Source organism: Balaenoptera acutorostrata, chromosome 2 (genome assembly GCF_949987535.1).
Source record: "Balaenoptera acutorostrata chromosome 2, mBalAcu1.1, whole genome shotgun sequence".
NCBI classification, from domain to species: domain Eukaryota; kingdom Metazoa; phylum Chordata; class Mammalia; order Artiodactyla; family Balaenopteridae; genus Balaenoptera; species Balaenoptera acutorostrata.
In genome coordinates, this window is record NC_080065.1 from 127,403,128 (window position 1) to 127,420,070 (window position 16,943).

Genomic DNA, 16,943 nt, shown 5'->3' on the forward strand with positions numbered 1-16,943 from the left:
TTATTTTTGGCTGCATTAGATCTTCGTTGCTGCATGTGGGCTTCCTCTAGTTGTGGTGAGCGGGGGCTACTCTTCGTTGCGGTGTGCGGGCTTCTCATTGCAGTGGGTTCTCTTGTTGCAGAGCATGGGCTCTAGGTGCGCAGGCTTCAGTGGTTGTGGGACGTGGGCTCAGTAGTTGTGGCTCGCAGGCTCTAGAGCGCAGGCTCAGTAGTTGAGGCGCACGGGCTTAGTTGCTCTGCGGCATGTGGGATCTTCCCAGACCAGGGCTTGAACCCGTGTCCCCTGCATTGGCAGGTGGATTCTTAACCACTGTGCCACCAGGGAAGCCCTGTGTAGTGATTTATATAAGGCATCCATCCGGATTTAATTGTGCTGCAAAGATAATAAGCACTATTTGGATTTTAAAGTTGGAGAGATCAGCGAGACCTGAAGTTGTCGATGAAGGCATCTTGGAGGAGGAAAGATGTACATCAGGTCTGGAAGGATGGATGGAATTAAGAGAGGGGCAAGGAGAACATTCCAGAGAAGAGAATGTGCAAATTGTGCAGAAGCCTGCTCTGTTGTTTCTGAGACAGTGAAGCATCTTGCCTAATCAGAGTGAAAGTTGTATACGTGTGATAAGTGAGCTGGTGTGTGTAGGGAGGGAAAACAGAGCATTAGAAGTCATTCTGAAGGTTGAAAACTGGGAGAGGAGTCATGACTTAATGTGGAAAGAAATTAAGAGCCTCCGAAGGCGTTTTAGACAGTAAAGAGACACTATGAAAAGTGTTGCTTCAGAGAGGTTAATCCCATAGAGATGTCAAAGTGACAGAGTGAAAGAGGGGGCCATGTGAAAACCTAGGTGTGGGGTGATGGGGGCCTTGAGGGGGGTACCAGCAAGAGGAATGAAACAGGAGGGCTGGTGTGAAAGCTGCTTGTAAAGGGAGAGGAGGCAACCGGACTTGATGATTGAAAAGAAACAGACTATGAAGGAGCAAGTCTAAGCCTAATAATTCCAGGGCTTCAAATCCAGATGTCCAAGGAAGGGAACACCTATATCTGGAAAAAGGAATCGGGAGAGGGTTTTAGTTTGCTATTGGAAGTGTGGTGGGAGGAGATGATGAATTGTGTTTTCATTCCAAACCTCTGTTTTTCCCCCCAAGACTGTAAGACAGCTTAGGGACTTTTTTTCACTTCATTTTCTTGGTGGTATAATGCATAGGACTTCCTTTGTCTGGACTAGTTCATTCATTCAACAGCTGTTTATTAAGCTGTCTTATGATCTGGTTGTTGGGAACACAGCAGTGAGCAGGGCAGACCTGGTCCCTGTCCTCATGGAAGATAGATATTGAACAAGAAATTATAAGGGTTCTTTCTGTGCTCCTAATATCAAGGTGGCATTTCTTCCCCCAGACCAATTCTGTTCTATACCCGCAAAATCTGGGGGATGCATCAACTGGTAAGGGCATTTGTTAAACACTTTATTATAGATTGTATCTCATAATAAAGAAAAAAACATTGCAACCATTCATTTATTCCTTTGCTCTACAAATATTTATTGAGTGGCACTGTGGCTCTGTATTTTTAGCCCTTATGCTCACAAACTAGTGGAGGACATAAACAAGTAAACAGGTAATGATAATATGGTGTAATAAGTGTAGTGAGGGGGTAAACACCAGGTGTTGTGGGAGCATCTAGGAGGGGGATTTATCTGGCCTTGTGGGGGGCAGCTGGCTGGGCAGGGAATTTTCCCTGACAAGAATAATGAGATGTTAGCTACACAAGGGCATGGGGTGAGGGTGAGGGTATGTGTTCCATGCAAAAGTAACATCTAGTTCAAAGACCTGGGCACTGGAGAGGCCTACACTTGGTGGGGAATGATTTACAACCTAGAATTTTATACCTAGCAAAACTACCAATAAAAATGTGAAGAAAGAATGAAAGGAAAGGCATGATCGGATATGTAAGGTGTCAAAAAATTTATCTCCTGTGTGTCTTTTCCCAGGAAACTAGAGGAGGACCTGCCCCAACAAAACCAAGGCGTAAATCAAGAGAGTAGACACCGTGGAAATAACTGCATGGAGCTCAGGTAGGCAGAGGCTGGATAAAAAGTGTTCTATAGGCATAGTGAGGAGTTTGGACTTCATTATAATGACAAAATTACTTAAAGTAATAATAGAATGAGGGACTTCCCTGGCAGTCCAGTGGTTAAGACTCTACACTTCCACTGCAGGTGGCGTGGGTTCAATCCCTGGTCAGGGAACTAAAATCCTGTTTGCCACGTGGTCTGGCCAAAAAATGAAAACTAAAAAAAAAAAAAAAAAAAGAATGATATTCTAAAATAGTGCTTTTTTTCCCCCCAAACTTTGAATTCTAGGGACCATTTTAAGCAACATTGTGATTGGCTTCAACCAGGAACCATAGTTTTAATCTGTTTTTCATATTTTGTGTTCCTTTGAAAAGAATGCTGCTAAGTTTTAAAGAATTTGGAAGTCATTGTACTAGGAAAACCTAAACATGTGTGTAACTACTTCTTAAGCAGTCTTGGGCAATTTGGTGGGGCCCCCAGAAACTCCCAGGGTCAAGAGGTTGTAGAAATTTTATTTTATTTTTATTTATTTATTTTTTATAAATTTATTTTTGGCTGCGTTGGGTCTTCGTTGCTGCGCATGGGCTTTCTCTAGTTGCAGCGAGTGGGGGCTACTCTTCGTTGTGGTGTGCGGGCTTCTCATTGGGTGGCTTCTCTTGTTGCGGAGCGCGGGCTCATTAGCTGTGGCTTGCAGGCTCTAGAGGGCAGGCTCAGTAGTTGTGGTGCATGGGCTTAGTTGTTCTGCGACACGTGGGATCTTCCCGGACCAGGGCTCGAACCCGTGTCCCCCGCATTGGCAGGTGGACTCTTAACCACTGTGCCACCAGGGAAGCCCCAAGAGGTTGTAGAAATTTTTAGGCCTATGTAGGTGGCCATAGGGCTAGGAAAGTTCCTGGAGCAGTGCATTGTGGGAGAGGGGAGAGTGGTATAGGGAGGTGATAAGGGCCAGCTTCCAAATTCCAACAGGACTCTTCACTGGTCAGCCTTCCACAGCAGAGGAGATCCCTAGAAGAACATTTCTACTAGAACAGATCTGCTTACAAATTCAGTGCTGAAGCTGCCTTCCCCAGTGACTTTCAGACTGCCAAGAAATAAAATTTAAAAATGCAAACACGGGGTAGGGAAAACACTGCATGACCAAAGCTCCTTTCCTGCTGAACTTTGCCACAGCTGGACTAAGGCAGGGTATGATTGAGAGACAGAGAGAGAGAGAATGCATGTGTGTCTGCGGGCTCAGAAGAAATTTATGGCTATGTTATATTTTAGCAAATCATGGTCAAAGCCAGAGCAGGGATCCAGGTGTTCCCTAAATCTGAAGCCAAGGAGAACATTTTATTTATGGATTCAGCAGACAGACGTTTGTTTTCTTTCTCATATCCGCATTTCAAGTTTGGATGATAAAAGATTAGCACAGAAACCAAGCAGCATGCTGTGGTGTTTGCTGGTTTTACTGGCTATAACAAAGGTTGTTCCCCAGTTCCCCATCAGCTGGGAGAAATCCTTTCCCACCGTCTCCTGGTCAACCTTTCTCCCTCCCCCTAAGCAAGTGAATTTTAAACACCACTCTAAAGTTGTTGGCTGGTGACCAGGAAAATTCCTTTTGCTTTGTTCTGCTGTTAATGGGCCATCAGTTTAAACCTCCTACCCCCAGAAACTTTCTTTCTCATAACTAGACTGAGGAAGGAGGAAGCAGAATTAGGAAGGATGGAAGGAAGGAAGGAAAGGATGAAAGAAGGAAAAGAATCCCTATTTTTAAGGGCTTTGGGAAGATTCAAAGATGGCCTGGCCCGGATGAATGGAAGGAAGGAATTTCATTTGTCTTGGCCTATCTGTACAGCAGCCAACACAAGGGCGCACGTAAGTAGGGCCTTATTGAATGACTTTGGATGAAGGTGATAATTTTTGAATGCAGCAATAGCTCAACCATGTGGGATTTTAGTGGACACAGGTCTTCTGGAAGACTTCTAATTCTGGAGGCCAAGATTCGGACTTATGTTTGAGCAGTGTAAGCTAGTAAATGTGTGAACATCATTGAGCCACTAAGGTCAGTCACCTTCCTTATTCTCATTGTATCGTATTTAAAGATACAGTTAATAACTGCCTTGGATCTTGTTACTGTTAGTTATAAAACCAATAATTATCATTGACTGTGTGTGCCAGGTATAGGGCTCAGGACACTTCCTGTATTATCTCATTTAATTCTCACTGAATAACTCTATGAGGTAAGTACTATTATTATTTCCATTTTAAAGAAGAGGAAACTGAGGCTTAGTGAGGGTGGTAGAGCTGAGACTCCCACCTGGATTCTCTGTCTTTCTAGCTTATGATCTTAACCTTGACATTATTCTGTTTATAAAGTACAAAGATCTAAGAAAATATAAATAAGAGGAAGCATCGAGTGGCCATACAGTTCCTCCCTAGAGCATGACAGTTGGTCACCTAGGCCTTGAATTTGCTGAGTTATCACTGGCGGGGACAGTTCTGCATATAATGTTATAAGCAGATCCCTGTCCCTGGCCTTTCAGATTTCTGGAATAAGGTTCTGACCACAAATCTTTTTCAGGTCTTGGTCTGTCAGATTCCATTTCTCAGCTTCCAAAACAACACATAGACACACAGAGAAATCAGAGCCTTTGAACACCAGTGCCACTCCCTTCACCTACCTCCACTGCCAAGTAGCCCCTGTGGTGATTTTTCCCTCTCAAATGAGCTTTGTCATCTCTTACATCACTTGGAGCTGGCAGCTCTTTTTTTTTTTTTTTTTTAAAGAGGGAATTTTTTTTTTTTTTTTAAAGGATTTTCTTATTTATTTATTTATTTATTTTTATTTTTGGCTGTGTTGGGTCTTCGGTTCGTGCGAGGGCTTTCTCCAGTTGCGGCAAGCGGGGGCCACTCTTCATCGCGGTGCGGGGACCGCTCTTCATCGCGGTGCGCGGGCCTTTCTCTATCGCGGCCCCTCCCGTCGCGGGGCACAGGCTCCAGACGCGCAGGCTCAGCAATTGTGGCTCACGGGCCCAGCTGCTCCGCGGCATGTGGGATCTTCCCAGACCAGGGCTCGAACCCGTGTCCCCCGCATTAGCAGGCAGATTCTCAACCACTGCGCCACCAGGGAAGCCCGGAGCTGGCAGCTCTTAAATCCACCTTCTGTAACCCAGAAATGCTGTGGGACCCTCCCTGACTGGAGGGGAGGCAGCTGACCAGGTGAGAGACTGCTACTGACATGACACACTGAGGACAAAGCAACTGTGGAAGAGCAATGGGATCATTAACACCAGCTAGAAAGCTCTGCAAAGATGGCATTGCTGGGGGTGTACCCTGGATAGAATTCCCAAGGCCCAGGGTGGGCTTTTACGCTCCCCCTTCAATATTTATCTTTATTATATATAAATAGAAGTATTTTTATCTTTGAAAAATTAATACATGATTGTTGTCAACAATTTAAATAACGTGGAGATTAATACAGAGAAAGTATAAGTATACCATTAACAGGACACACTACCCCACTGCCCTCCCCTGACCCCCACCCCCCACCCCACCATGCATCTGCCCTGGCATCACTAATGACAGTTTGATGTCTGTCCTTCCAGAAGGTTCTGCTGGTTTCCTGTGTGTGGTGTTTACATAATTATCAGTGAGAAGATCCTATTCTGTACCTTGTACATCACAGGCGTATTTCTAGTCTATCCATACAGCTCTCTTCTCCTTTTTGATGGCAGCACAGTATTCCACTGTAAGAATGGATCAACTTCCTTTTTTTTCTAATCTCTGCTGTAACAGATCTTTTACTCTCCTGGGAACCTGTCTCAGCTCCCACCTACCATGCCCTCATCTGGCTTCTGCCTCAGGAAACTGCACAGATGGGAAGGTGGTCAAGAGGTAAAAGGGGCAGTGGTGGGCCCCATATGGGAGCCTGTAGGATGAGTGTAGTCTATCCTTGCCCTGCTGGGGTACTCAGGAAGTTCTCTCTTCCTCGCCCTGCCAAATGGTTCTTCTGTCTGGCTAAGACAAAGCTGCACGTTTTATGGGAATCATCTTTGAAAGGATCAAGAGGATCATTTCAATGAAACATAAAAGACTGTCTTCTTAGACTGTCACACTCTATCATTTGGGACCCCCACTCTGGGCATGCACACCTTGGGGCTGTCAGAATGACCAGAGATCATCCAGGCCAGTCTCCTGCCTCTGTCCAAGATGGATGAGCAGCCCCTTGATTAAAGCTCTTCTCTTGGTAGCTACTTTGTGTGATTAACAACTCCATTAGTTAGAAATGTGCTGTTCCTTTTCCCTGGAAAGGCACTCTAGCTTAAAGGATTCAGGTAAGACCACTTATTAGCTATGTGCTCTTGATCCAATTTCGTATTTTCCTGTATCTCAGTTTCCTCATCTGTGGAATGGGGATATCTAATTTGGTACAGCTTTTTTTTTTTTTTTGGTAACTTAAATTAAATATTGATATATACATAGCGTATTTGGTGTATTATATAGTAGATGTCAAGCACTCAATGATGGGAATGATTATACCCTGAGTATGAATAGTTCTCAATGTGCTTTAAACCCAGACTTCAGAGATCATCTAGATCACTGGTTCCTAACCCTGGCTGCACACTAAATTTACCTGGGGAGCCTTAAAAAAAAAGCCAGTGCCCAGGCTGGTCTGAGGTGGGATCAGGGAGAAGGGTCAGTGTTTTTTGAAAATCTCCCTAGGGAATTCTAATTTGTACCAGGGTTGAGAACTACTGAGTCTAGTCCGGTGATCTCATTTTCCAGATGAGGAAACGGTGAGGCCTAGAGTGGGGAAGGACTTGCCCTGGTTATAGAGCCCCAACCAGAAGGACCCAGGTCTCTCTTATCCTGGATGCCAACCTCCAAGACTTGTCCTTATGCAGGAAACCTGTCCTCTGGGTGCCCTTCAGGTGCTGCCCCAACTTTCAGTCTCTTTCCTGAGAATACTGTATGGACCCCTCAACTAATTCTTCCCAGGAATGGTGCTTTTTCACCCTTCTGGTCCCAGTCTGATGGTCACCTGCTCAAAGAGTTCTCTGGATTAAAAGCTGCTGTTCAAGAATATGACCCTTTAATCATAGCACTTAGAGCGTGTGAAATAATCCTGTTCAGTCATTTGTTCGTTCGTTCATTCATTCATTCAAAACTTTAAGCCCCCTGGGGGCAGGGGCTGATTCTGTCTTGTTCCTGCTGAACAGCCTAGAATGGTAACCAGCGCTTAGTGAAAAATACTCATTAAATGACTGAACGAAAGAAATCCCGGGAGGGCAGTTGAGTATATTTTATTTTTCTAGTCCTAGCCATCTGATTCTCATTACTCCTACAGCTTGGGAAGCCTCTCTGTGCTTTGGCGTTTTATAAACCTCGTGTGTGTACGTCGACATTTTAACCATAAATCCAGAGTTTAGGGGTGGAAAAATTCGAGGCCAGGGGTTTGGAAGAGGTGGATAAAAACTACCCGGAGGTCTGAAGCAGGGGCGGCGCTGCCCCAGGGTTGGGGGGGAAGAGGGGAACCGTCGGGCGGGCGCCCCTCCGCCCCCTCTGTGTCGCCTCGGCGGGTGTCCCCGGGCTGCGACATCTATCAGAGGGGTGCGCAGCTGCAAACTTCTCCTCGGGTCCCGGGATGGCGTGGGAGGCGGGGGAACGCCGCCGCCGTGGGGGAGGGCATGTGGCCCGGGGGCTGCTCGGGCAGCAGTCCCCGCATTCCGGCCGAGCGCGCGCCCCGGGAGGTGGCGCCTTGGGGAGGCTGTAATTTTTTTTTTTTTTTTGGAGCCGCAGGGGAGCGGTGCGTGGGAGGGAGGGGGGCCAGTGTGTGTCCCTTTAAGAGCCCGAGCGCTGCCCCCGCCTCACAGGCGCCCGGAGCCTCACAAAAGAACAGGATGTTGTTGATTTGTCACCAAACCACAGAGAGGAAATGATTGTAAATTTCCTTTAAACATCCCCACCGCGCTCCGGCCGCCCCCGCTTCCGCCTCCGCCGCCCCCGCCCGGCCGGGCGCAGCGGGGCCTCGGCGCTCCAGCGGGGCACCCGCGCCCCGGCCTCCCGGCCTCCCAGGCCAGGCCAGGCCAGGCCACAGGCCCGGGCCGGCTCCGGGGCGCCGGCGGGAGGAGCCCCCGCCCCCCCGCGCCCCCCGCTCGCGTTCCAGTTGCTTTCTTTTGATTATTTTTTCAGCAGCTGCCGAAGAGAAAGGGCCTCAGCTCGTGTGCAGCCGCGCGCGCCACCCTTCTCTCCTCGGCATTTTCCTTCTTGAACTGAGGAGACCCGCGCTGTCGCCCCGGGCCCTGCCCAGGAAGGGCCTGAGCGCTCCCCCGCCCCGTTGAGCCTCACGACTCCTTGCACAGGGAGTGATCATTAGTTCCCCAGGGGCGGGGGGCGGGGAACTAAGGCCCAGGGAAGTTACGTGATAGCTGAAAGTCACCAGCTCCTGGAACCCCTCCGGGGGACTCTTGGGACACCCTACCTAGGTTTGGGACACCCCAACCTTATGTTTGTAACCCCGCAGCCACACAGCCACCGGAACATCCCAGAAGTCCCAAGCCATCAAAGGTAGCAGTTTCCAGTGGGAAGTCCAATGTAACAGTTACATCAGACCAGGTTATTTCATGAGGCGCATCCCACCATTTACAGCCGGACACCCGTTTCAGGAGCTGCTTGGGCCTCTGTTACACCCGTGACTTTCTGCAGCCTTACCTGTCCTGACCCCGTCCCCATTGCTTGGTAAGATTTCTAGAGGCCTCTGGTGGAGTTCAAGTTTGCTCCCAACCTGCGGCCCGTGGTGGAGTGGTCGAGTCTGGTCTGTGGTCTAGGGAAGGGCTGCCTTTGCTGTACAGTGTTCTTTGGGTTCGGGAGCAATTAATGCTTGTGACTCCGGCACTGGCTGCACTGGGCTTCTTGGCTTGAATGTTTAAAGCACCAGCTAATATCCCACGCGCGGTGGTTAGTGCGTTCTCTCATTCCATCCTTACAATAGTCTCATGAGGTTGGCATTGCTATTCTCTTTATACAGATGAGGAAACTGAGGTTCAGGGAGGTGAGGAACCTGACCAGCTCACACAGAGTAAGGTGCAAGCGATGGGACTCATTTAGTCACCACTCTCTGGTTACTGGTGGTGTCCCTCTTTGGTACTTTAAATTTGATTATTTGGTTAGGGGGACCGGTAGTAAAAGGACGCAGGGAATTTTCGTTGGGTGTTTTGTCACCCCACCCTCCAGGGAGCTCTGGGCCAGATCCCACTTTCTGGGAAAAAAGAACCTGAGTGGCTGATACCTCAGGCTAGAATCTTCCCTTCTGGGGCTGTATGAGGTCCTGAGTGGTTTGGAGGAAGAGCGGCACTTGGTGTGGAGTCTACGTTCTTTCCACTCTACTTGAATGGGAAAATAGGATCCTTGGAAAAGATTGACCTGGTGCTGAATTCCTAAGGCCAAATAGCCCCCTTCATTTCAAGACCCTGGATTCTAAGGTCAGAGCTGGTGAGGTGGATGGGGGTGGGGGAGGGGGTGTGTTTGCCTCTGGCTAGCATCGGCATCCTGTAGAACAGTCAGTGGCATCGCGTGCCTGCTGTGTGCCCTGCACTGTGCCATGTGCTGTATCTGGGCTTTTCATTTGATCCTAAGAGATGAAAAGTGGGTTTCCAGGGAGGCTGTGCTCCTAGGAATGGTGGAGTGGGGGTTTCCATCCTTCCCCACAGGGTCCCCGTGTCTGTGTAAGAGGGAGCCATCCAGGCACCCCAGAAACAGGGCTGCAGTGCTTCCCTTCAGTCGGTGCGGAAAGCCAAGAGGGTCCTCGATGCTGGTGAATTTTGTGAGAGGAGTGCAGTGGCCTTTGGCTCCTTTGTGCTGCAGCTGTCTGCAGTTCCTCAGCACTGAGCACATTTGTTGATGGATTTCCAGAGCGGCTGCGGTATCTCCACCTGTCCTTTTTGCTTTTATAGATTGCCAGTCACTGAGGCATCCGGGTCCGGAGTACTTGGGAGGGAGAGCCATCTGCTTAATTGTTTCCAGTCCTCAGATGAGGAGCACTGGGTACCAGTATGCTGAGTTGTTGGTCTGAGCCGGCTGCCTTGAGGCAGGGCAAGACACCAGGAGTCAGGGTCCCCAGCCTCCACGGCCATGCAGTTCTAGACAAGCAGGAACCAGAGGCAGGTCATCTAATGTCTCTCGGCTTCAGTTTCCTAGCCTGTGAAGAACTCTGGCCTGTGTGGTCTCTGATGGCCCTTCTAGTCATCGTCATCAGAAAAATAGCTTCTGTTTATTCATTCAGCTAATATTTATTAAATACCCACTCTATGCCAGGCGCCTCTGTTGTAGGTGCTGGAGATACAGCAGTCAACCAAACAAAAGCTCTGCTTTCTTGGAGTTTATCTTTTAGGTGAAGGAGACAAAAGATACATATATATTTATTTTTATATGTAAATTTAAAAAATATATATATGTTTGAGCCTTTACCCAGGGGTTAGGATCTCCGACCCCCGCTCAGTTGAAAATCCACGTACTACTATCTCTGCCTCAAAAACAAAGGATTCGATAAATGACTCATCCAAGGGCAGGAAGCTGAAAGAGTTTGGATAAAATCAAGACTCAAACGCTCAACATGTTCTTTGAATTCCATATATTGTGATCTCTAATAAAACACAAACTTTTCCCCACACTTAAAGATCTGTAAAACGAAAATACAGGTGCTATATTTACTGAAAATATTTGCATATAAATGGACCTACACAGTTCAAACCCATGTTGTTCAAACTGTGCGTGTGTGTGTGTGTTTGTGTAATATGTCAGGTAGTGTTTTGTGCTGTGGACTAAAATGAAGGGGGGATGCAGGGTGTGTGTATGAGAGAGGGGAGTAGTATTTTATTTTATTTAAGGTGGTAAGGGAAGGCTTCCTGATAAGGTGACATTTGAGGTTTGAGATGGAGGGGAAAGACTGAGCCACACAGCTTTCTAGAAGTTTGCTTTAGCAGTTGGAATGGCAGCACTGAGGGCCACAGATGGGAACAGGTTGCATAGCACTTAGAGTGTGTTAGGTACGGTGCTAAGTGCTCTATGTTATACGTTTTTTTTTTTTTTAATTTTTTTTTTTTTATAGCTACTTTATTTATTTATTTATTTATTTTTGGCTGTGTTGGGTCTTCGGTTCGTGCGAGGGCTTTCTCTAGTTGCGGCAAGTGGGGGCCACTCTTCATCGCGGCGCGGGGACCGCTCTTCATCGCGGTGCGCGGGCATTTCACTATCGCGGCCCCTCCCGTTGCGGGGCACAGGCTCCAGACGCTCAGGCTCAGTAGTTGTGGCTCACGGGCCCAGCTGCTCCGTGGCATGTGGGATCTTCCCAGACCAGGGCTCGAACCCGTGTCCCCTGCATTAGCAGGCAGATTCTCAACCACTGCGCCACCAGGGAAGCCCTATACGTTTAATCCTGTTATCGATGTGTTTTATTTGAAGAAGCTGAGTTTCAGAGAGGTTAAGTGATTTGCCCAAGGCCACGCAGCTAGTAGGTAGTGGAGGTGAAATTCAAATGCTCATCTTAACCATCATGTTGCTTCCCACCCCAGGGACTCTCCTTATGGAGCTGGTGTTTAATTCATGACGTGTTTTTTGTTTTGTTTTGTTTTTGCCACGCTTCACGGCTTGTGGGATCTTAATTCCTGGACAGGGGACTGAACCTGGGCCATGGCAGTGAAAGCGCAGAGTCCTAACCACTGGACCGCCAGGGAATGCCCCATGACCTGGTTCTTATGATTTCTTGGGGAGTAAGTGTCAACAGTGGCCAAGGTGACTCCTGGCCCCTGAGTTGCATGGTTTTGGCGGGGGAGGAGCTCAGGGCCTGAGGTTCCTTTTTATGAGTGGAAGAAGGTAATCTGTTTGATGCTGGAAAACCCCATGTTGTGTTTATGGCCGAGGGAAAAACACCTTCAGATTAGTGTAAACAAGAGAAATGGGAGAACGGGGTAGCCTGAATCCCTCCGCCCCCCTCCTTGGTTTTAATTTCCCCATGATGGGCCCGACACAGCATGTTGTATGATACAGCGATAATGAAAACACTTGGATTAGTGAACTGAGATTTATAGGACAAACAGGAGCCAGAGGAGAAGACGGCAGTCATCTCTCTTATTTGCAGGCAGATATCCAAATTGCCACTTGCTTGCTTTTTCTTCCTGACACTATCACCTACTCTGCTTAATTAGATCCTTTTTCTCCCCCATATCATTTCCAACGCCTGCTCAGCCGGCTGCTCGGCAGAGTTTGTGAAGCTGCACGCAGAACGCGTTCCCAGAGCCCAGGGAAGATGAGTCAGAAACAGCACGTGAAAGCCAGGGACGGGACCTGTGCATCAGGCTGTGAGCCCGCCTGTCCACTGGCATCGTGGAGCAGGACGAGGAGGGCTGGACCCAGGGCCACAGAGAGGAAGCACCACGCATTTCCCAGCTCTCCTCAGTTTCCCCCTGAGCACCCTCTTTGTTGTGGGGAGCAGAGACAGTGAATTCCCCAGACAGCAGACCACTGCCAGCGCACATTCCAAAACCACATCGAAAGAGTTCAGTCCTGCCCCAAAGTATTTATGGAATATTTTACTATGTTCAAAATATCATTCTAGACTCCGAGAGGGATGAGAGGTAGCCGGGGACTGAGATAAACAAAACACTGCCAAAACCTACAGTAGAGTAGAAAGGACAGTCAAAACTAGCTCATGAGGATTTTTGGCCAAATTCATTTCTTTAATAAATATTTATTGAGTACCTACTATGTATCAGGCATTGTTCCAGGCACTGAGGGGACCCGGCAGTGGCAAGACATGCAAAAAAGTCCCTGCCCACGTGGATTTACAGTCTACCCGAATGGGGGAGGGGCAGGGCAGTAAGTTCATTACTAAACAGCCTAAGAACTATGCAGAAAAACCAAGTGGGGCAGGTGGTGAGAGAGCCCTCTGGCTTAGCATTTTAAAAGGAAGTAAGTGAAGGCAGGGTAGTATTGTGGAGACTGACAGATCTGATCTGGGACCTGGGCTTTGATGTCTACTAGCTGTGTGATCCACTGGTCGGAACCTTATTTCTCATCTGTAAAGTGGGGCTAGTCATAGACACTCCTAAAGGGATTAAGTGAGGAAAAAAATATATAAAATACATACTTAATTAGGGGTCCGTGACTGTTAGTTGTTCTTAGTATTGTGTGTGCTTGTAATAGGGTGATGGGGAACTGAAGTAGTGGCTAATTACGTTTGGAAATAAAGGGATTATTATCCGTGTCACCTTTCTTTTTTTTCTAGGCATCAGTTTGCCCTTAACACAAGGAGAAGGCAGGAGTACGGGTGAACTCTGGAAGCTAGAATTCAGATTGGAGGGGATTTAGATAAGGGTTTGGTATGTGGGATGTAGTTGGAAGTTGGATGAGTGTCGGTATTTTGCATTCTCTTTTTAAATTGATTTTCCGCATGCTTTGTGTTCACCCCAATATTCCAATAACAAGCCTGGCAGGGAGGCCGGGGCTGTCCATTAGACAAATGGGAAAACAGGCACAGGATGTGAGTGCCCGGCCAAGGTCACCTCCAGTCTCCAGAGGAGATCTCCTGCCGGCCTCGAGATGAGTCATCCTGGAGTATTGCTCCGGGGTGAAATCACAAAGGAAGGAAGGCTTGGATTTATTGCAGGCAGTCCAGGAAGTTTCCTGTTCTTGAGAAATCTCAGAAACAGTAACCCTCCACCCGAGGGGCCTTATTCTTTGGAGGTCTGCTTCCTGCGTAGCCCCAAACCCCCAGAAGGTATGGGATCTGACTTGGGGTGAGGGAGATGGTCTTAGAAGCCTTTGGTATAAACAGAGGAGAAAGAAAGGAGATGAAAAGAGGGAGAGGGTGCAGTGATTGAGAGCTTGGGATCTGAGTTTGGTGGTTCTGCCACTTACCGGCTTGGGCAAGTCCTAGAACCTTCTCTAAGCTTCATTTCCTCATTTGTAAGATGGAATAGTAACGGTCCCTAACTCCCAGGTTGTTGGCAAAGTGACATGCAATGGTGAGTGCCAAGGGTTTAGCACAGCGCCTGGCAGGAGGAGGCCCTTAGTAATGTGAGCTGTTATTACTGGAGAGGAAAATGGGGCCGCGCTGGGTAAAGGAGTGAGGGTGAGAGGGCCGCCAGGTTACTGCATCCCCCCTGATGCTGAGCCATTTAGATGAGGTCTTGATGAAGCTATTTCCACCTGGGGCACTTAGAGTCAGTCACACAGTGGATGCGATCTTGGCCCTCAAGGAGTGTCTGCTGGGACCAGCAGAGCAGGAACAGACAAGCGTCCCATGTCCTCTGGTCCTTGCTCACCCTCACTGCCGTCGTGATTCAGAGGGCACGGCGGGCCTGCCGGGGAGGGTTCCCCCTCAGTTACCTCTCTCCCCCTCACCTTAACCTTTGCTTCTCCGGCTCAGACCTATTATTTGTCCTGTGTCTGTTGGCTCCATAGAATGAAAATAATGAGCCTGTCACCACTGATAACTGTCTACAAACAAATCAAGTCCCACCCCAGTCATCTGCCTCTGGTTGAATACCCTCTGCCTGCTGCAAACCGTCCTGCTGGAGCCTGGTTCCCAAACCCAGGCGGCGGGAACCCACAGTCTAGATGCCCTTTCGAGGGTGGTGACACCCTACTGGGCAGCCTTGTGGTTTGCTGAGGGTGCGTAAGGGTTCTGCAACCAAGGTGGAAAGCTCTAAGAGTTTTTTTTATGAATCTGCCCTTCATCTTCCAGCCTTACTTCCTCGCCACTCCCTGTCCCCCTTGGATGTAGGTTTCCTTAAGAAAGCTGATTCCAGCCCATTCCTGTTGAGCTGGAGTTGCATGGGCTTGGGGTGGGAAAGCTCCAGAGGCTCCAGGTTTTTCTGTTTTTCATAAAAATTGTCCCAAGAGCAGACCTCTTAGGAATAGTACCCCCTAGCGTGAGTGAGAAGGGCAGGGTTTTTGGTCAGAAGAATCTTATTTAATTGTATTATTCTAGTCCTATTGGTGTTTGTGTATTTTGTTAAGATACAACAATCTTAAGTGGGAAAAAAAACCCCAAAACACCGTGTGTCTTCTGCTCTTTTTTTTTTTTAAATTAAATAATTAATTAATTTTTGGCTGTGTTGGGTCTTCATTTCTGTGCGAGGGCTTTCTCTAGTTGTGGCGAGCGGGGGCCACTCTTCATCGCGGTGCGTGGGCCTCTCACTGTCGCGGCCTCTCTTGTTGCGGAGCACGGGCTCCAGATGCGCAGGCTCAGCGGTTGTGGCTCACGGGCCTAGTTGCTCCGTGGCATGTGGGATCTTCCCAGACCAGGGCTTGAACCCGTGTCCCCTGCATTGGCAGGCAGATTCTCAACCACTGCGCCACTAGGGAAGCCCCTCTTCTGCTCTTTAATGCACCCTGCCCTTTTGCCTGGGATCCTTTCTCATCTTTATCCTCCCACATATGCACATAATGTGAAGTCTCTCACCAGGAGCCTGGATTGTGCTAAACCTTTTACATATATTCCACCAAATCTCGCAATAACTCTAGAAGGAAGGAATTATCATCCCTATTCCTTTGATGAAGGGACCGAGGCTCTGAGAGATCATGTCGTCATGGTTGGCAAAACTGGGATTCAAACCCAGGTCTGATTCCATCCAAAGCCTGCAAACTTAGCGATAGGTATGATTTCTGTGACTGTGTTTTTCATTCAGCATTATAGTATAGACCTTTCCCCCGTGTGCCTCTATAGCCTTCCTAATTACTGTTTAAAATGGGAACGTAGGATTCCCTGAACCATCATTGTGTAACCATTTTCTCCTTTTGGGCGTTTGTGGGCAACGTCATTGGCTAAGGGCTGCTGAGCAGTGGTGGTAGTAAAGGGACACAGCATGGGAAGGGGGAAAGTTTGGGCTGTTGGAAACAGGAGCACACTGCAGCTGAGAGGAACACATGGAATGCACACCCCCTCGCTCATTTTTACGTTAAGAACTTGAGTTGGCAACTCTGCACTACCTGGTCATTATTTCAGACATGGGAATTGGTGTGGGGCTGGGTCACGGTGGCAGCAGTTCTCAGCTCTAGTGAGGGAGGTAGGGAAGGACCCATCCTTTTGAGGTAGACAGGAGAGGAGTTTTTAAGTTCCATTTTACTGATAAGGAATCTGATCTCGGGGATGGTAGGCGACTTGCCAAAGCATAGGTCTGAAGTGGCGAGCTGAAGAATAGAGCATTGGCGTTCGGACTCCTGGTGCCCTTCTCCTCCATTGACCTAGTGTTTGTTTCTCCTCCTCTGGTCATCTCATCCAGGCCTCTTTTCTTCCTGATACATGGGGATGCTTCCCAGGTAAACCTTAGATGTACAAATGCAGATTAGATACAGATGTTACATGGGAATTCCCTGGCGGTCCAGTGGTTAGGACTCTATGCTCTCACTGCTAAGGGCTGGGGTTCAGTCCCTGGCTGGGGAACTAAGATCCCACAAGCCACATGGCATGACCAAAAAAAAAAAAAAAAAAAAGATACAGATGTTACAGAAGGGCTAGCCCCATGTGGATAAGCTGTTTCTAAAGAAGGGCACAGTGGTTAGCAGAGAAAATCAGAACTTGTTTCCTGTAAACTTCCAGGTAGAGGCGGGTTTTTGTCTTGTTGGCTCAGGATGGAGATGGTAGCTCAATTTCTCCTTTAAATCTTTAAGATTTAAAGAAGCCTCTCAGCCTCTGCCTGGAGCAGTACTATAAACATCTTTTTCGAGTCCAAGCAGTGGCCACTGCACATTTTTCTTTCACAGTAGAAAGACTGGAGTTCTTTACAGGGATGTTTGCAAACAGCATCAAGTTTATAGAATGACAAGCCAGATTTAAATGGAAAAAAAAATGTTGTTTATGTCAGCTCTGCAGCTTATCAATATAAAATGAAGA

General features: G+C 48.0%; 1 long non-coding RNA gene across 1 annotated transcript in view; it reads left to right on the plus strand.

Annotated features, from left to right (window-relative positions):
• The window catches only part of LOC103019822 (uncharacterized), a 408,498-nt gene that overhangs the window by 17,290 nt on the left and 374,265 nt on the right, over positions 1-16,943 (plus strand). The window contains exon 2 of the long non-coding RNA XR_009007067.1: positions 1,985-2,068. This is a non-coding gene — a long non-coding RNA (uncharacterized LOC103019822). The remainder of the gene's footprint in view (positions 1-1,984; positions 2,069-16,943) is intronic.